The sequence below is a fragment of the Bos grunniens genome, chromosome 21, assembly GCF_055505025.1.
Source record: "Bos grunniens cultivar Pamir isolate PY7600 chromosome 21, Bosgru_T2T1.0, whole genome shotgun sequence".
NCBI lineage: Eukaryota > Metazoa > Chordata > Mammalia > Artiodactyla > Bovidae > Bos > Bos grunniens.
The window spans coordinates 39,091,060-39,109,299 of record NC_141185.1 but is presented as its reverse complement, the minus strand read 5'-3'; the positions used below and the strand labels follow the sequence as shown (position 1 = coordinate 39,109,299).

The 18,240-nt window shown below is 39.2% G+C and overlaps 1 protein-coding gene and 1 pseudogene across 1 annotated transcript in view; both read right to left on the bottom strand.

Annotated features, from left to right (window-relative positions):
- NRG4 (neuregulin 4) overlaps positions 1-18,240 on the bottom strand; it is a 113,962-nt gene that overhangs the window by 67,153 nt on the left and 28,569 nt on the right. The window lies entirely within an intron of this gene.
- LOC147349441 (surfeit locus protein 1 pseudogene) lies at positions 3,383-4,206 on the bottom strand (annotated as a pseudogene).

The following is an 18,240-nucleotide window of genomic DNA, read 5'->3' as shown; positions in this document are numbered from 1 at the left end:
GGTGATGTCCATGTGTAGAGTCTTCTCTTGTGTTGTTGGAAGAGGGTGTTTGCTATGACCAGTGTGTTCTCTTGGCAAAACTCTATTAGCCTTTGCCCTGCTTCGTTCCATACTCCAAGGCCAAATCTGCCTGTTACCCCAGGTTTTTTTGACTTCCTACTTTTGCATTCCAGTCCCCTATAATGAAAAGGATATCTTTTTTGGGTGTTAGTTCTAAAAGGTCTTGTAGGGCTTCATAGAACCATTCAACTTGAGCTTCTTTAGCGTTACTGGTTAGGGAATAGGCTTGGATTACCATGATATTGAATGGTTTGCCTTGGAAATGAACAGAGATGATTCTGTCGTTTTTGAGATTGCTGACCATGATGGCTACTCCATTTCTTCTAAGGGATTCCTGCCTACAGTAGTAGGTATATGGTCTACTACTGTGTAGTAGTAGAAATTAACCATTCCAGTCCATTTTAGTTCACCAATTCCCTTAGAATATCGACATTCACTCTTGCCATCTCCTGTCTGACCACTTCTAATTTGCCTTGATTCACGGACCTGACATTCCAGGTTCCTATGCAATATTGCTCTTTACAGCAACGGACCTTCTTCTATCACCAGTCACATCCACAACTGGGTATTGTTTTTGCTTTGGCTCCATCCCTTCATTCTTTCTGGAGTTATTTCTCCACTGATCTCCAGTACCATTTTGGGCTCCTACTGACCCAGAGAGTTCCCTTTCAGTATCCTATCATTTTGCCTTTTCATACTGTTCATGGGGTTCTCAAGGCAAGAATAATGAAGTGGTTTGCTATTCCCTTCTCCAGTGGACCACATTCTGTCAGACCTCTCCACCATGACCTGTCCATCTTGGGTGGCCCCACATGGCATGGCTTAGTTTCATTGAATTAGACAAGGCTGTGGTCTATGTGATCAGATTGGCTAGTTTTCTGAGATTATGGTTTCAGTGTGTCTGCCCTCTGATGCCCTCTCACAACACCTACCATCTTACTTGGGTTTCTCTTACCTTGGACGTGGGGTATGAAATCTTTAGAAAAGGCAAATCAAGCGACAGGAATAGATTAATAATTGCTTGGGACTGGGGGTGGGAAAAGGAAATGATACAAATAAACATAAAAGATCTTTTTAGAATGATAGAAATATTCTACAATTGGACTGTTGAGGCAGTTGCAAATTTGATAAGCATAATTGATCAGGCTAAAAAAAAAGGTGAATTTTATGGTATATAAATTATGTTTCAATAAAGCTGTTAAAAAAAATGAAATACTGAAACAGAGTTCATGAGTAAGATAATGATTACTACTTGGACATGTTAACTTTAAAGTGCTACTGGGACATGTAGAAGGAATTGCCTGAAAATGCAAATCTTGCATGCAGGGTAACCATCAGCTCAGAGATACAGGCAGTTCCTGAAGTCATTTATGTGAACGAACTAGCTCACAGTGTGCATGTGTTGTATGAGACAGAGGCCATGGACTGACCCCTGGAAAATACCAACACTGAACTTTTGTAGAAGGAGCCCGTTAAGAAATTATCAGAGAAATAAGAAAAGAACAAATGTGACCAACAGCAAGCTCTTCTTCCACAATTCAAAATGCTTATCCTCTCTATTTCTAAATTTAGCACTTTCAGATCAGATCAGTCGCTCAGTCACATCCGACTCTTTGCGACCCCACAAACCGCAGCACGCCAGGCCTCCCTGTCCATCACCAACTCCTGGAGTTCACTCAGACTCATGTCCATCAAGTCAGTGATGCCATCCAGCCATCTCATCCTCTGTCATCCCCTTCTCCTCTTGCCCCCAATCCCTCCCAGCATCAGAGTCTTTTCCAATGAGTCAACTCTTCACATGAGGTGGCCAAAGTACTGGAGTTTCAGCCTTAGCATCATTCCTTCCAAAGAAATCTCAGGGCTGATCTCCTTCAGAATGGACTGGTTGGATCTCCTTGCAGTCCAAGGGACTCTCAAGAGTCTTCTCCAACACCACAGTTCAAAAGCATCAATTCTTCGGCGCTCAGCCTTCTTCACAGTCCAGCTCTCACATCCATACATGACCACTGGAAAAACCATAGCCTTGACTAGACGGACCTTTGTTGGCAAAGTAATGTCTCTGCTTTTGAATATGTTACCTAGGTTGGTCACAACTTTCCTTCCAAGGAGTAAGCATCTTTTAATTTCATGGCTGCAGTCACCATCTGTAGTGATTTTGGAGCCCAGAAAAATAAAGTCGGACACTGTTTCTACTGTTTCCCCATCTATTTCCCATGAAGTGGTGGGACCAGATGCCATGATCTTCGTTTTCTGAATGTTGAACTTTAAGCCAACTTTTTCACTCTCCTCTTTCACCTTCATCAAGAGGCTTTTTAGTTCCTCTTCACTTTCTGCCATAAGGGTGGTATCATCTGCATATCTGAGGTGATTGATATTTCTCCTGGTAACCTGGATTCCAGCTTGTGTTTCTTCCAGTCCAGCGTTTCTCATGATGTACTCTGCATATAAGTTAAATAAGCAGGGTGACAATATACAGCCTTGACGTACTCCTTTTCCTATTTGGAACCAGTCTGTTGTTCCATGTCCAGTTCTAACTGTTGCTTCCTGACCTGCATACAAATTTCTCAAGAGGCAGATCAGGTGGTCTGGTATCCCCATCTCTTTCAGGATTTTCCACAGTTTATTGTGATCCACACAGTCAAAGGCTCTAGCACTTTAGTCAACATCTAACCCCCAGCAATGGAAGATGAGGCTTCAGCTGTCTTACACTACCCTCTACTTCTTTGATTTGAATGTTTGATAAGTTACACTGTCTCTATTTCTTCTCTTGGTTATATCTGCAATTTTAAATAATATACTCATACTTCTAGGTCCTCATCAATGAACTTGAGTCAATTCACAGACCGGCTTAACTTTACAGTAACTTTGCTTCCAACTTTTCTCTCCCCTCTTCCTCTTTCTGCCTTGGTAGCTATACCTTGACTCCTATATCATGAAGGTTTTTAACATTTACATTCTCATCTGTGACCCTAAAAAAGTGTTTCATAACTTTGCCTCTAGATGTAAAAGTTGAAAACCAATAAACTATAGTTTTATCAATATTACTATAAATACTATTAACAGCAGATCCATGCCATGTGAATATTTTCTTCTCTTGTTTCAAGGCCAAAATACTTGGGCTATTCATTAGATAATATTCCAACAGCAAGACAAAATAGATTCTCTTCAACTCTAGATTGATTAAAATCATGCTGTATGTGCATATGCATTTTATTTGTACCTTGTTTTTCAAGCTTGAGAGCTTGACAGTTGCCTTCTTTTTGGTAGGCTGGAGGGACAAGTGAAGAATACTGTGCTTTATCATAACATCTCAAATATTCAGCTGCTTTTTTTGTAGTATAGGGATTTATTTATACCAATAGCACATGATCCAGCATAAAATCAAATCTCTTGAAATGTTTACTCTGTGACTTCCTAATAATTCAGGGACAGGGCTACATCATCTAATCTCTTCACATACCAGGAGTCCAAGGTAGGAATTACTTAAACCACAGGTATGACGTGACTGCACAGAGGACTGGTGCTCAGTCCTCAGAGTGACTCTGGTTGTCTTCCAATGGGTCTTTCAAGAACCGTGCTCTGGAAGTCAGCATCAATGAAAATGGGGTCTGTACCTGGGAGACTGGCCATGGTCTCCAGGTCCTGGTAATGCCAGTGGTTCTGTCTGGATTAGTCTTGGAGACAAATGACTTCCTGGTTTCTGTCAGCCTCAGCACCACGACTAGGCCCACTTCTCCCTCAATCTAGACTTTATACAACGTTTCAGGATTCACTTTCTTCCTGGGCACAAACACCCTGTTTAGCAGAATGGTGATTCCCAGGTCAGCACAGTGAAAGGGAGTGTCAAGGTAGGCACTAGTAAACAAAGGGAGCCAGTAGGCCAGCCTCCCGGGCACGGTCCACCATGGTCCGAGACATCATGTACAGCAACTTGGAGGTCAAAGTGCCTCCTGACCTTCACTGGCCTGTACTCCAGATGTTTCGGTTCCACTGGATCTGCTGGCAGAGAAATGGGCTTGGTAATCACTCTGGATTCTAGCTCTGCCATCAACTTTAGCTTCCACTTCTGACACTGGATCTGCCATGTCCCTGGGCCAAAGGCAGTAACAGGAACGAGAAGCAGAAACCACTAGAGCAAGGAGCTGTCTTCTGTTTCTGTGGCAGTTGCTTTGGCTTAAGAGTTGCCCCACCTGCTGGGCCTAGAGGCCAGTCCTTGGGAGGAACATGCAAACTGTGTTGATTAGTTATGCTTTCCTTTAGGATCCGAGACCCCTGGGTTTCAGTTTGGGGTTGGCCCGCATTAGCCCAAGGAGGCATAGGAAGTTACTGCATGTCGACAGTCAAGTGTGTAATCCAGGAGTGCAGGAGGAGTCAGTCATGGGGCTGTCATGAGGACAGAATTCTCACTAGAGTAGGCATGCAACCAGGGCCTGATGGCCTTATTCAGAGGCTCAGGAAGCAGTCCCAGAGCATATTGCAATGCCCATACCCACCCACGTACCCTCCTGGGCCAAGTGGAAGGCAGGGACAGAGCAGTTTTTCCTAGGTGGATAGGGCACACCTGGATGAGTCCTTACCTGGGCCCAGGGCAACCTCAACCTGACAGTTGGCCTGGTGCCCACTCCACACAGCCCCAGCCCTCAAATACTCAGTGTCTTAATCATACTATTTATTGCATGTAGTCTTCTTTGATTTTGTTAGACAGCCCTTCCAACACTCTATCTCTTGCTCACATCTAGAACTACTACCAAATTCAGCATAACAATAATAACTACTGCTTTTTTTAACTTTTATTTTTTACTGAAGTATAGGTGATTTACAATGTTTCAGGTATACAGGAAAGTGATTTGGCTACACATATATGTCTCTATTCTTTTTTAAACTTTTTGCCATTATAGGTTATTATAAACTATTGAATACAGTTCCCTGTGTTATATAGTAGGTCCTTGTTATTTATTTATATATAGTAGTCTGTATTTGTTAATCCCAAATTCCAAATTTATCCCTTCCCCTTTTCCCTTTTGGTAACCACAGTTTGTTTTCTATGTCTGTGAGTCTATTTCTGTTTTGTAAATAAGTTCATTTGTATCCTTTTTTAAACAGTTGGATTATTTTTTTAATAATTTTTATTTATTTATTTTTGGTTGCACTGGTCTTCATCACTGCACGTGGCCTTTCTCTAGCTGTGGAGAGCAGGGGGCTCTACTCTCTAGGTGTAGTGTGTGGGCTTCTCACTGCAGTCACTTCTCTTGTTTCGGAGCATGGGCTCTAGGCACATGGGTTGCAGCATGCAGGCTGTAGGGCAAAGGCTCAGTAGCTCTGGTGCACAGGCTTAGTGCTCTGCAGCATGTGAAAACTTCCCAGACTAGGGATCAAACCCATGTCCCCTGCATCGGCAGGCAGACTCTCCTCCACTATAGCACCAGTGACATCCTCATGTTTCTAGATTTCATATATAAGTGATTTCACTAAAACCATATGCAAAAATAAACTCAAAATGGATCAAAGACCTAAATGTAAGACTGGACACTATAAAACTCCTAGATGAAAACACAGTCAGGACATTCTTTGATATAAATTGAAGCAATTATTTTTTTGGATCTACCTCCTTGAGTAATAAAAACAAAAACAAAAATAAACAAATGAGACCTAATTGAATTTAAAATCTTTTGCATAGCAAAGGAAACCATAAACAAAATGAAAAAACAATCTATAGAATGGGAGAAAATATTTGTAAATGATGCAACCAGCAGGGATTAATGTCCAAAATACACAAATAGCTCATAAAGCTCGATAGCAAAACAAACAAAAAAAAAATCAAGACCTAAAGAGACATTTCTCCAAAGAGAACATACAGATGGCAAACAACACATGAAAAGATGCTCAGCATCACTAATTATTAGAGAAATGCAAGTCAAAACCACAATAAGATATCACCTTACACCGGTCAGAATGGCCATCATTAAAAAGTCTACAAATAATAAATGCTGGAGAGGGTGTGGAGGAAAGGTAACTGTCCTACACTTTTGGTAAGAATATAAATTGGTGCTGTTGCTGCTGCTAAGTCGCTTCAGTTGTGCCTGACTCTGTGCGAAACCATAGAGGGCAGCCCACCAGGATCCTCTGTTCCTGGGATTCTCCAGGCAAGAATACTGGAGTGGGTTGCCATTCAGTTCTCCAATGCATGCATGCATGCTAAGTCACTTCAGTCGTGTCCGACTTTGTGTGACCCTATGGACAGCAGCTTACCAGGCTCCTCTGTCCACAGGATTCGAGGCAAGAACACTGGAGTGGGTTGCCATTTCCTTCTCCGATAAAGTGGTGCAGCTACTATGAAAAATAGTATGGTGGTTCCTCAAAAACTAAAAATAGATTTACCATATCTTTTGGCAACCCCACTTCTGGGAATGTATACAGAGAAAACCATAATCCAAAAATGCATGTGCCCCAATGTTCGCAGCAGCATTATTTACAATAGCCAAGACATGGAAGCAACCTAGATGTCCATCGACAGATGGATGGATGAAGATGATGTAGTATTTATACACAATGGAATAATATTCAGCCATAAAAAAGAATGAAACAATGTCATCTGTAGCAACATGGATCATACTAAGTGAAGTAAGTCAGACAAATACGTGATATCACTTATATGTGGAATCTAAAAAAGATACAAATGAACTTTTTACAGAACAGATTCATATATACAGAAAACAAACTTATAGTTACCAAAGGGGAAACGTGGGGGCAATAAGTCAAGAGTTTGAGATTAGCAGATACAAACTACTATAAATAAGATAGATAAACAATATTCAATATTGTATAATAAGCCATAATGGAAAAGAATTCAAAAATAAAATAAAAATAATGGCCTAAAGTTGGCATATCTCTTTTCTTCCTGGAAATAAGCACACTCCTTTGATGATGGCTCAGATGCTAAAGAATATGCCTGCAATGCAGGAGACTCAGGTTTGATCCTTGGCTCGGGAAGATCCCCTGGAGTAGGGAATGGCTACCCACACTACTGGGTTTCCCCGGTGGCACTAACTGGTAAAGGACCTGCCTACCAATGCAGGAGACATAAGAGACGCAATTCAATCCCTGGGTTAGGGGGAGTCCCTGGAGGAGGAAACGGCAACCCACTCCCGCATTCTTGCCTGGGGAATCCCCACGGACAGAGGAGCCTGGCAGGCTACAATCCATGAAGTCATAGAGTCGGACACGACTGAGTGACTAACACTTCAATGGCTACAGCAGCAAATTTTGAAATCAGGTAGTCTAAGTCCTCCAGGTTTGTTCCTTTTCTAAATCGTTTCAGCTATTCTAGGTCCTCTGCCTTTCTATATAAATTCTAGAATTAGCTTACCAATTACTATTTTTTAAATGCTGATGGGATACTGATAGTGAACGTGTTTAATCTATAGATGAAGAACTACACGCTTAGAACAAACCCTTATATTATTTCAACAAGAGTATGAAGGTAATTCAGTGAGGAAAAGGTAGTCTTTTCAACAAATGGTGCTGGAATATTTGAATATCCATGTGCAAAACACAGAATTATACCTTTACCTTGTAGCATACAGAAAAATTAACTCAAAATACATCACAGGCCTAAATGTAAGAGCTAAAACTATAAAACTTCTAAAAGAAAATCTTTGTGACTTTGGGTTAGGCAAAGATTTCTTAAATATGACAGCAAGAGGACAGTTCATAAAAGAAAAAGTTGACAAGTTAGACTATCAAAGTTTAACTTTTTCAATAAAAAAAATTAAGAAAATGAAAAGGCAAGTCACAGAAAGAAAGAACATATTTACAAATCATATATCTGATTAAAGACTTGTATCCAGACAATATAAAGAACTCTTACAAATGAAAGGAAGACAATCCAATTAAAAAATGGGCAATCATTTTTTTTCAACTTAGGGAAACTTAAATTAAAACCTCAATAAGATACTACTACTTATTTACTAGAATAACTATAATAAAAAATACTGACAATATAGTTTTCGCAAGGATGTAGAGAAACTGGAAGTCTCATACAGTTCTGATGGAAATGTAAAATGGTACCACCACTTTGGAAGAGTGTGGCTGTTTCTTAAAAACATCAACATATGTTTATCATAAAACCCAGCAATCTTTCTCCTAAGAATCTGTCTAAAAGAAATGAAAACATATGTCCACTCAAAAGATTTGTACACAAATATTCATACCAGATTTTTAAATTTAGACACTTTGAATAAACCAAAAATGAAAAAAATTGTACTAAAAAAAGCTGCATTAAAGTATGAATGGAAAGTATGTGAAGAATGAATGCAAAAAAGGAAAATAATTCTAGCTGTAAAAAGGAATTAAGGGCCAAGAAAGCTGTGAATATGGTGGCAAATCTAAATAAACACTATATAAAAAGTAGAAATGTCCTTTGGGTTCAGCTGGTAAAGAATCTGCCTGCAATGCAGGAGACCCTGGTTCAATTCCTGGGTCAGGACGTTCCCCTGGAGAAGGGATAGGCTACCCACTCCAGTATTGGGCTTCCCTGGTGGCTCAGACAGTAAAGAATCTGCCTGCAATGCAGGAGACCTGGGTTCGATCCCTGAGTTGGGAAGATCCCCTGGAGGAAGGCATGGCAACTCACTCCAGTATTTTTGCCTGGAGAATCCCCATGAACAGAGGGGCCTGGCAGGCTACAGTCCATGGGGTTGCAAAGAGTTGGATTCAACTGAGCGACTAGGCACAGCAAAGCAATATCCAAGTAGCATTAAATACCTAAAAACAAAAGCATGAAAGTTAGCAAGGGGTAAATTAAATGTGTCCTAAGATCCTTTTATTTTGTGGGATTGAGAGCAAAAGTTACACTTTTGACTTTGGAAGTGAAATTTTTTCACTTTTCCAAAGTGGCGATACCATTTTACATTTCCACTAGTATTGTATAAGGCTTTCAGTTTCTCTATATCCTTGCCAAAACTATATTGTCAGTATTTTTTATTATAGTTATTCTAGTAGGTAGGTAGTAGTATCTTGTTGAGGTTTTAATTTCAGTTTCCAAAGACATTGCTGCTGCTGCTGCTGCTAAGTCACTTCAGTCGTGTCCGACTCTGTGCGACCCCATAGCCCACCAGGCTCCCCCGTCCCTAGGATTCTCCAGGCAAGAACACTGGAATGGGTTGCCATTTCCTTTTCCAATGCATGAAAGTGAAAAGTCAAAGTGAAGTTGCTCAGTCGTCTGACTCTTAGCGACCTCATGGACTGCAGCCTACCAGGCTCCTCCGTCCGTGGGATTTTCCAGGCAAGAGTACTGGAGTGGGGTGCCATTGAAGACATTCAGTTCAGTCACTCAGTCGTGTCCAACTCTTTGCAACCCCATGAATTGCAGCACGCCAGGCCTCCCTGTCCATCACCAACTCCCGGAGTTCACTCAAACTCATGTCCATTGGGTCGGTGATGCCATCCAGCCATCTCATTCTCTGTCGTCCCCTTCTCCTCCTGCCCCCAATCCCTCCCAGCATCAGTCTTTTCCAATGAGGCAACTCTTCGAATGAGGTGGCCAAAGTACTGGAGTTTCAGCCTTAGCATCATTCCTTCCAAAGAACACCCAGGACTGATCTCCTTTAGAATGGACTGGTTGGATCTCCTTGCAGTCCAAGGGGACTCTCAAGAGTCTTCTCCAACACCACAGTTCAAAAGCATCAATTCTTCGGCGCTCAGCCTTCTTCACAGTCCAAATTTCACATCCATACATGACCACTGGAAAAACCATAGCCTTGACTAGACGGACCTTTGTTGGCAAAGTAATGTCTCTGCTTTTCAATATGCTATCTAGGTTGGTCATAACTTTCCTTCCAAGGAGTAAGCATCTTTTAATTTCATGGCTGCAATCACCGTCTGCAGTGATTTTGGAGCCCCAAAAAATAAAGTCTGAAAGATTTCAGTAAATGAAGAATGCATCTGGTACTTTCTAGGGTAATTACCAGTACAATAGAAACAGTGTTTTAAGTTCAAACTTAAACAAACTAGCAGAGGGGAAAGCTGAAACAAAAAATCCCTAAGAAGGCAAAAGGAGAGAAAATAAAACAGATGCCAGAGACACACTATGAATCAAAGGAGATAGAGTAAACAGGAAGAAGATTTCCCCCATCTCCTCTTAGGAACTCAGCCAATAAGAAAGTCATGAACTCTTTGTTTATTATAGCCTTTTCAATTTGTTTCTCCCTGTACAAAAGTGTTCTCTTTAACTTTGCTGTGTGGGGACTTGCACGTAGATTACCATGCCTGCAGACACTGAACTGAAATTCTCTGCTGATCCGAAATAAACCCACTTTTTAAAATTGTTGCTGGAAGTTTATTTCTTTTAGGCAAAATGTTTGAACAATGATATAAGTTTGAACTACATAATATAAAAAAAACTTGAGCTAATAAAGATATGTAAACAATGCTCCTAACAAGTGCTAAATAAACTTTTTTTTCAAGCATACACAGATTTATAAAAACATATCATTACTGAAAAGCAAGTCTCAGAAATGTTTAAATGACTGAAATCATATGGAGTAAGTTCTCTGACCATAGTGAGAATAAACTAGAAATTTTAAATGGTTCAGCGAAGAAATTAAAAATATATTTTAACTCAAAACAACAAAATAAATGGTAATAGGATCATACATATCAATTTTGGAAATATTATATATTAAAATGTGGAGGAAACTAAAGGAACATTTAGAGGAAAATTTACAGCCTTAAATGCATATGTTAAGGGAAAAAGAGGCTTACAGATGTTAAGCTAAACATTCAGCTAAAAAGAACAAGAAAACAATTCAAAGAAAGTTTAAAGAAGGAAACAAAGAACAGAAACAACAAAATGAAAAGCAAACATACAATTCAGAGAATTAACAAGGCCAGAAATTGATCTAATCTTTGAAAAGTTTAGAAAAATTGACTATCATTTATTAAGATTGAGCAAGAAAAAATTTAAAAATTACAGTTCAATATCCTGGATGAAATAGATGCAAAAATCCTCAACACAACACTAGCAAATTAAACCAATTCAACCACTACCAATTCAACAGTATTTTAGAAATTTTAAAGGTCACCATCTTTTAGAAATGTAAAAGATACACCATGATCAAGTGGGATTTATTCCTGGGATGTAAGTGCTTCAACATACACGATTCAATCAATGAGATTCTCTTTATTAACAAAAGTGATTAGGGATAGAATAAGATAATCAGTCAGTTTAAAAATCCCTCTAGGAGACTAAAGACAGGAAATTTTAAGGCAGTTTGGGAGACTGTTGCAAGCTAATGACCACTCAAGAAGAGAATCCAATAACCTAGCAACAATCTACACTACCTTGAAGGAAGACCAGGTGCATCCAAGCACCAAACACAAGTCACAACCCTGACAGTTAAAATGCAAGACAACAGATATGGGTCTGAATCCTGTTACTTTAAGTCAGAGAGTTAACAGTCTTTGAAGAGTAGCATTTCTGCATGTAACCAGGAAAGAAATACAGGTGAAAAGGGAAAGAAATTAGGTGAAAGAGGACATTATACCAAAACCTGGGATGAATTACCATATTTTAATATTTTTACCACCCTTTTGCTAATGTACATATGATTTAAATAGCACCATGACAGTCCTGGTGTCTGTCATGACATGGCCATGCAGGGCCAAAGGAGGAACTAATGATGTAAGTCTTCATGTCTGTCCAAGAATGAGGAAGAAGGTGGTCTCCTCCCCTCCCCAATTTTTCTTTGATTATAAAAATGTAGCCCTCTTTGTTCTTGGGGCTGTGCTCCTGTGCCCGCCTCCCTGTATCTTTCACAAGCATCCTATGCTGATAAACTTGGTCTTTGCCTGCTGCTGAATTGTTTCCATGATGAGACAAAAGAGTCTGAGCTTCAGTAAGTCCTGACACCAGGTGAGTGGTTTTAATCAAAAGGCAGGGGTTCAAGTCCCTTCCTAAGCCAGGGATTGTGGGTTTGAGCACAAGTCTGAGTTTTAGCTAGGTTCAAGTCCCACCCAAGAAGGAGTGCAGTGTCAAAAGGAAGAATTAAAATCCTACAATCATTTCAATAGTTACAGAAAAAGCACTTGATGAAATGCAACATCCTTTCATGATTAAAAACTCTCTCAAAAAATTAGGCATAGATGGAACATACCTGAACATAAAAAAGGCCTTATATGACAAGGTCACAGCTAACACCATACCCAACAGTGAAAAGCTTTAAGCTTTTCCTCTAAGATCAGGAAGAAGACAACACAGTAGTGAAAGTCCTAGTCAGAGCAATTAGATTTAAAAAAAAAAAGGGAAGAAATAGAATTCCCTCTGTCTATAGATACATGATATCACATATGGAATACCCTGAAGACACCACCAAAAAATGTATAGAATTAATCAATGAATTCAGTGAAACTGCAAGATACAAAATCAATTTACAAAAAAGCAGTTGTACTTCTATACACTAACAACAAACTATCTAAAGAGGAATTAAGAAAACAATCCCATTTATAAAAGAATAAAATACTCAGGAACAAATTTAACCAAGGAGGTGAACAAGCTGTACAGTGAAAACCATAAAACACTGAAAAAAGAAACTGAAGATGACACAAATAATTAGAAAGATATTCCACGTTCATGGATTGGAAGAATTAATATGGCGATATCTTCATATTACCTTAAAAAATATATAGGAGAGGATATAGGAGAGGATTCTGCAAACCATACATTTGGTAAGGAGTAGATATTTAGAATATATCAGGTACTCAAATAACTCCACAGCAGGAAGACAGATGACCCAATTTTTTAAATGGGCAGAGGACCTAAATACATATTTTTCAAAGGAAGACATACAAATGGCCAACGAATATACGGGATGATGCTCAACATCAATGATCAATAGGGAGGTGCAGACTGAAACCACAGTGAGATATCACATCATACATGTTGGAACTGCTATTACTAAAAAGACAAAAAAAAAGTGTTGGTGAGGATGTGAAGAGAAGGGAGCCTTTGTGACAAGAAGGTAGACTGGTGCAAACATCACAGAAGCCAGTACGGTGGCTGCGCCAAAGACTGGGATTGGAGCTGCCGTGTGGTCCGGTGGCCCCCTGTCTAGGTATGCATCCAGAGGAAATGATATCAAAGCTCGAGGAACTATTTGAGCTCCCACATTCACTGCAGTGTTATTCACAACACCCAAGATAGGGAGTCAATCTATGCCTCCATCAACAAATGAATGGGTGGAGTCATTTTGGTGTAGTGTATTTAACAATGAATTGTTATTCAGCTTTAGGGAAGAAGGAGATCCTGCCATTTGTGATAATGTGGATGAACTTCGAGGACACAGGGTATAGTGAGCCAGACACACAAGGACAAGAACTACGTCATCTTACTTGTATGTGGAATATGGAAAAGTTAAACTCTTGGAGGCAGGGAGTGAAATAGCGGTTGCCAAAAGCTGGAGAATTCAAGAAATGGGATGATTAGCTTAAAAAACACCCAATGGCTAATTTCCCATCACAAAGTAAGTCAGCAGAAAAATGGTATCTTTGAAGTGCTGAAGAAAAAACAAAAATTCTTCTATCCTAGAATTCCATACCTAACAAAAACATACATATACCCATGGCTGATTCATGCTGATGTTTTGTAGAAACCAACACAATTCTGTAAAGCAATTATCCTTCAATTAAAAAAATAAATTAATTAAAAAAATATTCTTCAAAAAATGACACAAAATTGAAACACACTAAAATGAAAGGTAAGTGTATTTGTGGCTAATAGACCTAGCTTTACAAAAAACAATGAAGAAATTTCTAAACTTCTAAAGGCTAAAGGTAAATGATCCCCGACTGAAGCCTGATTCCACAATGAAGAACACTATGTGGTAAATTCAATATCTACGCATGATAAAAACTCCCAACAAAGCAGATGCAGATGAAGTGTACTTCAGCGTAATAAAGGCTACATATGACAAGCCCTATCAAAACTCCAATGGTATTTTTTATAGAAACAGAACCAATAACCCTAAAATTTGTATGGAACCACAAAAGACCCCAAATAGCCAAAGCAACCTTGAGAAGGAAGAACAAAGCTAGAGGTATCACATTCCATACTTTCAAATTATATTATAAAGCTACAGCAATCAAAATTGTATAGTACTGGCATAAAAACAAACACATAGATCAATGGAACAGAATAGAGGACCCAGAAACAAACCTATGTATATATGGTAAATTAATCTATAACAGGAGAAGGCAATGGCGACACACTCCAGTACTCTTGCCTGGAAAATCCCATGGACGGAGGAGCCTGGTGGGCTGCAGTCCATGGGGTTGCAAAGAGTCGGACACGACTGAGCGACTTCATTTTCACTTTTCATTTTCATGCGCTGGAGAAGGAAATGGCAACCCACTCCAGTGTTCTTGCCTGGAGAATCCCAGGGACTGGAGCCTGGTGGGCTGCTGTTTATGGGGTCGCACAGAGTCGGACATGACTGACGTGACTTAGCAGCAATCTATAACAAAGAAGGCAAGAATCTATGAGGTGACTAGGTGTTTGCAAGAGAGAATGAGGGAATAGGGAGGGGAAGTGAGTGGAGGCTTAGTAGAGTGAAGGACTTGAAAAATTACAAAAAGCAAGAAGGTGCAAAGGTTTTTCCATGTGAGTCCTATCTGGGTTTATTAACTGGCAGTCATCCAAGGTAAGCTCCTACACTCCCATAGAGACTGGGAGATAGGAACTCTATCTTCAGGTGCTGGCTGAAATAAAAAATAAATTCTTTTGGCAGCCTTGATTTTCCTTAAGCAGGCACTTTAAAGGGGGTGGGGATGGGAGGGTAGGGTCATTCTAGGGATGTGGCGTCAGCTGTTAGAAGACATGCTACTGTTGTGCTACTAGTCAAGAAGACAATTTAGAGGACCCTGGCTAGAGACTGGTCAAGAAGAAAATCTTTGTTAGCCCCCAAATGTGAATCAGATTCAGATAATAGAACTGATTTTTCAAGAAAGAATCTAAATTATATCTATGATACTTTGGCTGTCACAGAACTGCTCTACGCCCTCTCAGTCTTTAATGAACAAGAACTGTGGATGTGAAAGTCAAAGCCAAAAAAAAAAAAAAAGTATCCATGTGAGTTAATAATAAGAGCTACCATTTACTATACACTCACAGTATGCCAGACAAAACAACAGAAGCCTCAGGTACATTATATAGTCCTTAACAGTAATCTGGGGACTTGCCTGGTGAGTCAAGGCTAAGACTCCACACTCCCAATGCAGGTAGCTCAGGTTCTGTCCCTGGTCAAGGAACTAGATCCCACATGCCAACTGAAAATCCCACCACATGCCACAACTAAGACCCGGTGCAGCCCAATAAATAAACAAATACAATTTAAAAAACAGTCTTACAGTGTAGGGATTAGCTCCATTTTACAAAGGAAACTGACACCAAGAGAAGTGAAGTGACTTTTCTCAAAGTACAGCCTGTAAGTGGCAGAATTTTAAAAAATGTACCATAGTAAATAGACTGTACATATTTAGTCTCATGAATTTACTTATGAATGGAATATGTAAATATATTCTCAAAATCCCAGATAGACAAAATTCTTTTATATCCCAGGTACAGAATGTATATGAGATCACTTTCTCTGAAGATAATTGCTATTAGGGGGAAAAAAGCCGTTTAAAGTTAGTCTACTTAGGGACTTCCCTGGTGCTGCAGTGTCTTAACCATCCCTGGTGATTAAGACTCCACACTCCTAATACAAGGGGCACAGGCTCGATCCCTGGTCAGGGAACTAAGATCCCACATGTGCTACATAGCACAGCCAAAAAAAAAAAAAAAAAATCCACTTTAAACAGAGATGAAAATTTCATATAAAAACAGGGGTAAAAATTTTGAGGTTTATTTCATCTTATATTTAAGAGTTTGGGTTATAATTGCAATTATGTGCTAATTGTTTTATAATTAACTTTTCTTGGAGTGCAGTCGACTTCCAGTGTTGTTAGTTTCAGCTGTACAGCAAAGTTAATCGGTTATACACATACATGCATGCTAAGTCGCTTCAGTGGTGTCCAATTCTTCGGGACCCTATGGACTCCAGCCCACCAGGCTACTCTGTCCATGGGCTTCTCCAGGCAAGAATACTGGCATGCGTTGCCATGCCCTGCTCCAGGGGATCTTCCTGACCCAGGGATGGAATCTGCGTCTCTTCTATTGGTAGGCAGGTTCTTTACCACTAGCGCCACCTGGGAAGCCCATACACATACATACATCTTTTTTTTTGTTAAAGATTCTATTTCCAGATAGGTCATTACAGAGTATCGACTAGTTCCCTGCACTTTACAATAGATTAATATTAGTTATCTGTTTCATGGACAGTAGTGTGTATATGTAAATCCCAATTTCCCAATTTATCTCTCCCACCCCCCACCTTCCCCCATTGTTAACCATAAGTTTGTTTTCTACAACTGTGACTCTATTTCTGCTTTGTAAATAGGCTCAGTTGTACCACTCTTCCTAGACTCCATATATAAGTGATATCAATGTGTGTTAATCCTTAGAATGAACAAATCAAGTAGGGATTTGGGCATAATTTTTCTGACAAAGTTGTATCATATATAAACAGACTTCATCTAATGTCTAGTTTTCATATGGACAATTGTAAAGATGGTTGTAAAAAATTTAACATTGCTGACAATTTTCCCAAGGCCTTCTTTGAATCCTAATATTGAACTTTTAAAAGAGATGAGTTGCCATCATCATTGCACTTTCTCTATTTTTCAACTGTTGTGGCCTAAGTCTGCCACATCTTCTTTTGCCATTGGTATCATTTGTGATCTGAGTTCCCCAACATCATTTTCATCGTCTCTCCTACATCTTTTCAAGATTCACAATTTTGCCCTAAAATCACCTGTATGTATTTGTGTTTTATAGGAATATTCAACAATCATGAAAAGACCAGCCAACAATGCTCCTAAGCTAGACAAGAATGCATGTATGAGGGACAGTCAGCTTTATAAGTGAGTCGTTCATTAGTGAATATTATTATACCTTTGACTTCCCTTCGGAATCATAACTGTGGGGACTTAGAAGTAGTCAGATAACTGGGATATCTGTACTAAGAGAAGACTTATGCAATTTGAGCAGATAGTGGCGTAAGATGAGCCCAGAGAGGGAGGCATCCACCCAGCAATGCTGCATCTCAGAGTGAAAGATGGGCACGTGTACGTCATATATGATTTAAGAAAAGCCAGAAAACAGGGTAAAAAGTAGATAATCACCAGGCAGACAGACTTTATATGATAGTCATAAAAGCCACCACTCCAACAACACATGCTTAAAAATAAGAGTAAATCAAGAAAATCCTCAAGCTTTCAGCTCTGTTTCAAACTCTTTCTAGAGTGTTCAAATCTTAGCTGAAACAGGTCAAAGAGTTTACATTGGTTGCTCAAAAATAGCCTTATCATATATTTAAGAATTTCCCACTTAGATGTTAGCTCGCTAGTCTTACAATATTAGTAGTTTTTTGTCAGGCCTGACTCGGTACATCAGGAAAGGAAAGCAAAATATTATGTATGAAGCCAGTAAGCAAGAAAATAGTGGAGACCAGTACATCTCAATACCTGAAAATCACTTCATGCGTATTTAGACATGTAATAATAAGATCTCCAGTGTCAGGCCTTCTCAGCTTATTTTAAAAACAATTTTAAAAGCTTTTGTTTTTAGAATTTAATGTATTTTTTAAAACCCCTTCAGATTAAAATAGATTTTAGAAAATAAAAAAAATGATTTGGATCACATTTTGTCAACATGTGAACACAAATTAAAAAGCCAGTTTTTCTTGAAGCCAAATATAATTTTTCTATAAAATACATCCAAAGAAATATTTCTGTTCTCCTTAACTCCATATTTACCTTTGGTTGGTATTCAAGAATTTCCTTTTCATATAAAAAGCTGGCACACATGTCTACTACAACCAATTAATGTTAAGAAAGGCAAAAAACAGAAAAATACAATTGTGAACCTCATATGGTTGAGTCAAAAACTGGAATAAAAAATTGTTCTGAAATGATGAAATGTTCTAAAAAACATTTAAAAGGACACTGGAATTAAAAAATGCATGCTCTGAAATAAAGCATAGAGAGTAAAACATCATTTTGGAAGTAGTAAACATTTACTAGTAGTCA